At 34.5% G+C, this 4239-nt stretch overlaps 1 long non-coding RNA gene across 3 annotated transcripts; it reads right to left on the bottom strand.

Moving 5' to 3' along the window:
• Window positions 1-2759: 2759 nt before the first annotated feature.
• Window positions 2760-3976, bottom strand: LOC122090463. 3 transcript variants are annotated; one of them, XR_006143651.1, is made up of 4 exons: window positions 3829-3976; window positions 3561-3668; window positions 3375-3462; window positions 2760-3016 (listed from the first exon to the last, which is right to left on the bottom strand). It is a non-coding gene; the product is annotated as an uncharacterized LOC122090463 (long non-coding RNA). The 3 variants fall into 3 exon arrangements; XR_006143650.1 differs by lacking the exon at window positions 3829-3976 and adding an exon at window positions 3781-3799; XR_006143649.1 differs by lacking the exon at window positions 3829-3976 and having other exon boundaries at window positions 3561-3758.
• Between the last annotated feature and the right edge of the window lie 263 nt (window positions 3977-4239).

Raw genomic sequence — 4239 nt, 5'->3', positions numbered from 1 at the left:
TTAAGATATTTTTCCAAAAAAAAATCTCATAATTAAGATGTTAAAAGAGAGAGAAAAATAAATAAATAAATAAACTATCAAATGTATGCAAGATCTATTGTGATGAGATACACTGATATAATTCGCCGTTGCAAGGTCTTATTGTTAAAGCGACATAGCAGGAGAAACCTAACTAAATGCATTCTTTACTCTCTTCTCATTTAGAGCTAGCACTTTATCAAACTCGAGTTTCTTAATGTAATATTTTCTTATATGTGAGTTAGCATCCAATCATTGTATGGGTATGGATTAATTGGATGGGTGTTGACAGATGGCATGGTTGGATGGAGTCCTAGTGAGACGTGGTCTCTCTAATGGGTAGTGGTTGTATTATTAAGAGGCTTCAGTTGGTCTGATTTCAGGGTTGGTCCATGTTCCCAATCTATATAATGGTCTCAATATCCATTAGTTGAAACCCTAGCAATTGTGCAGACAAAGGAGCAAACAAGACTGACAAAAGAAATGATGAGAGAAAAAAGGCTATAAAGAAACCCTCGTGGAGTGCTATGGATCTAAACATGTGAGAATTATTGTTATTTACATTGTTCAATGATTCAACATGAAGCGGTCCTATATGTTTATTTCTTTTACAAAATTTCTCAATCTCATCTAGACATTATTGTGTTGTGCGTACACACATGGACAAACGGGGATCAACACAAGTTTGAAGTGGCTTGGCAAAGAAGAGATCATATATGGACTCACTAGGTGGAACCCTCCAAGTGAAGCCCTATAGAAGCCTAGCAAGAAGCATGGAAGTCAATGCAGACCTAAGTGCAACCATGCACGTTGCTTTTATTCTGGCTCTTCTTGTGATTTTTGATTCTTGGATTCTGTGTTTCCTCTTTCACTTTCACCATGATGTTCTTGTAGCTGAATTCTGAGATTCTAGGGAACTTTTCTCTTCTTGTTGTAGGGTCTATTTCGTCATGACCTCCATTTAATCCCTAATTCTAATTTCTATTGATCATCATTTATGTCGTATCCCTTCATTATTCGTAGCCTCAGAATTCTGCAGCGTTGTCATTGATGCGTTCCTAAAGTAGTGATTTAGACGAGAATAACTGTCCTCCAATGTTGGAGTAGGGTTCAAAGAGAAAAGAGAGTGTGTTGGGGGCATGGTTCTAAGTATCAGTATTAGATCTGGCAATCCATATTGGTTTGGTTTGTCTCCAGTCACAAAACCTGGTCAATACTATATTAATTGAACAGTACGGACCAGGGTTAAAAAAGTCATAAAATTCATTTTTTAAGAAAATCAGGGATATTTCTTTCAGATACGGGTGATCCAATATAAATCCATTCCGATACCATATCAGTTTTTGAGATGGCCAATATCCATTCCAATACCATGCACTAAATCCATGGTTAGGGCCTTTTATCAACAAATTAATCTTTTAACATTTATCATAAGTGTTTTAATACATGGTCTCATAAAATACATAGATTTTTTTCTATTAGTCATTGTTGGAAAATCGGGTTTTGTGTCTTGACTCATTCTCTTCAAAACCTAGTGAGTTGGAGCGAGTCACAAAAACCAGGCGAGTCATGTCAAATTTTCTCCTCTTATTTCCATACTAGTCTTTCTCAAATAATTCAAATAAATGAGACAAGACAAAATAAAAGTGTTTGCTTTTCAAATTTTTTTACAAAGCCCATCATTCATTGTCTCTTGGATGAAAGTGATAAGATCCGACTTGGAGGTGTCATGGTCATGAATCATTTTTTTTATATTAAAATTTAAATGTATATACTCAATGGTCACTAGATTCAATACATAAGACTCTGACATTGAATATTTAACATCATTAGAATATATTTTAGTTTGAAACTATTTAGAAATGCTTACTCAAATATTTTACAAGAATTGGCCATTTTGTTGTGACTCGGGCAAAACAAATGAGTCTTGAATGACTCGGTATGATTTGGTTTGAGTCTTGTCATTTTTTAATACAGGTCGAGTCTCCATGACTCTTGACCAGGTTTCTAATCTTTTGACCAAACTTGGTCTAGTTTTCCTAGTCAAAGCCTGATTTGTCAACAATGTTATCAATGAAAAATGAAAAATAATAATAATAATAATAATAATAATAATAATAATAATAATAATAATAATAATAATAATAATAATAATAACAACCTTCTATTTTTTGGTTTTCTTAATCATACATTTGGATACAGCAATAATACGCATACTTATTAACTATGGGTATGCCGATCAAGAACACAGATTTATATTTGAATCTGGCCTGCCAAATCTAGTCTAGGCTGGAATCGGTCTGAAAACCCTAGAATTGCCCCTCATATCAGAAAAGCCAGCAATCTGATCTCAAAAATCCTAGAATTGATCGTTCCAAAACAGTCAGAATTGAGATCAATCACAATCAACTTCAATCTGATTCGGCTGATTCAGCTGATCCTAATCCAATTTTTGAAACAGCGGTTCCACTCGGAATTCATGCGAGTCTTATCTTCCCCAAGTTGTTCAATTAAAATATCACATAGAAAATAGTAGATAATTCCCAATTGATAATGCTTTACATGAACACAATACTAATTCACTCTATCAAGGCACTATATCACTACTTGGACCACATTTTGATAGGTCGCCCTCAATTGATTCAATTCTTTTAGATCATAAAACAAGAGAGAGGTTAGGAGACTAAACCCCCACCCCCCCCCAAAAAAAAAAAACAAAAAAAAGAGAGGTAGGAGAGATGAATATGAAATTAGTAATACAGTTTTATTACACAGGAAACTTGTAAAAAATTAGACATCAATAACAATCCATATGCAAGAAGAGAATTTTTAGAGCCAAGAACACATTTGGCAAGAAAATGTTACTGGAAAAGATACACGATTGGGAACAGATTAATATAAAAATACTAATATAGTTTGATTACACCTGTTGTAACCATCCAATAAGTTCCATCAGAAGCAAGATTCACAAAGCCAACAGCAACACAGAGCAAAGAGGCTGCAGGGCCAATAGATCAACACAAAACAGTTAGAGAAATATGCAAGGACCGATGGACTTAAAACATAAATTATCAAAATTCTAAAGATGCGAAGTGTGATCAGTGATCACAAATCAAGCAGAGTCATTTTTTTTTTGCTATAAGTCAGCAAAGAATATATTAAGTTAAAAAAATAATAGGATATACAGGATTGACATCGGTGCATATCCGAGAGAAAAAAAAAAAGACCTTAAAACTCCACCTTTGGTATGGCCATCAGCAGAGCATAAGGATCTCATGATTTTTTCATAAGGGTCACCTTCGGAAAGGACAGAAATGATGATCAGAATGCAATGATAGGAAGGATAAAAAATTTACCATCCTTCAATGAAGCCTCTATCACCTTTCTTTTTTGATCTAGGGCAGCATTTCCCACCAGGACTAGTCTGGTTTTCATTTGGATATCCTGTAAAAACAAGTCATACCCAATGAACCCAAATGAAAAAAACACAATAAAACAGCAAAAATACCACCAGAATGTGTTTTTATGTTTGTGTGTGAAACCTGGTGGAGGTTGATTCTTAATCTCTTTTGGCTTTGTATCTGACTTGGGCATTTTGGAACAGAACTGCAAAACTGAGTTCTTAAACTGTTGTGGTAGTCACCAATCTCCTGTATACTAAACACACTTTAATTTCCATCTCTCTTCATTACAAGAAGTATATATACAAAAATAAAATCACAAAAATAAAATCAGCTTTGGTAGATTGGAATTCTTCTTTACAGCTTTATTGTTGCATGGTCGGCAGAGTAATGCTTAAAGTGAGCTTACTTCCTTCTGATTTGATTTGGTGGAGATGCTCTTATTCTCCTCAAAAGTTTGCACAGCTGACTCAGGATGCACTACAAATGTCAGACTTTTTTCTAGAAAAAATTTCAGATTTAACACGGAAATTTGGTTTCCGGATTCTCTCCTGGATTATGATCTCTTGGATGGTGTGAGACTGTTGCAGGTGGTTATGGTCCAAGAGAGGATCTGTTACTCGAAATTTGTAGATAGCACAATCAATGGGCCAGGTGGATTTGTTGTTAATTAAGACAATTAACAAGAGTTACACCCAATAATAGAGGATTAACAAAGCCATCTTTACTTTCGAATGTGTTGCTTTTTTCTAGAAAAGCAAAGAAAACCAAAAAGGAAAAAAGGTGTAAACATACTAAACTACTGGTTTAAGAATTCCAA

Source organism: Macadamia integrifolia, chromosome 10 (genome assembly GCF_013358625.1).
Source record: "Macadamia integrifolia cultivar HAES 741 chromosome 10, SCU_Mint_v3, whole genome shotgun sequence".
NCBI classification, from domain to species: domain Eukaryota; kingdom Viridiplantae; phylum Streptophyta; class Magnoliopsida; order Proteales; family Proteaceae; genus Macadamia; species Macadamia integrifolia.
Note: the sequence above shows the minus strand (reverse complement) of the source record. Positions and strands in the feature narration are given on the sequence as shown.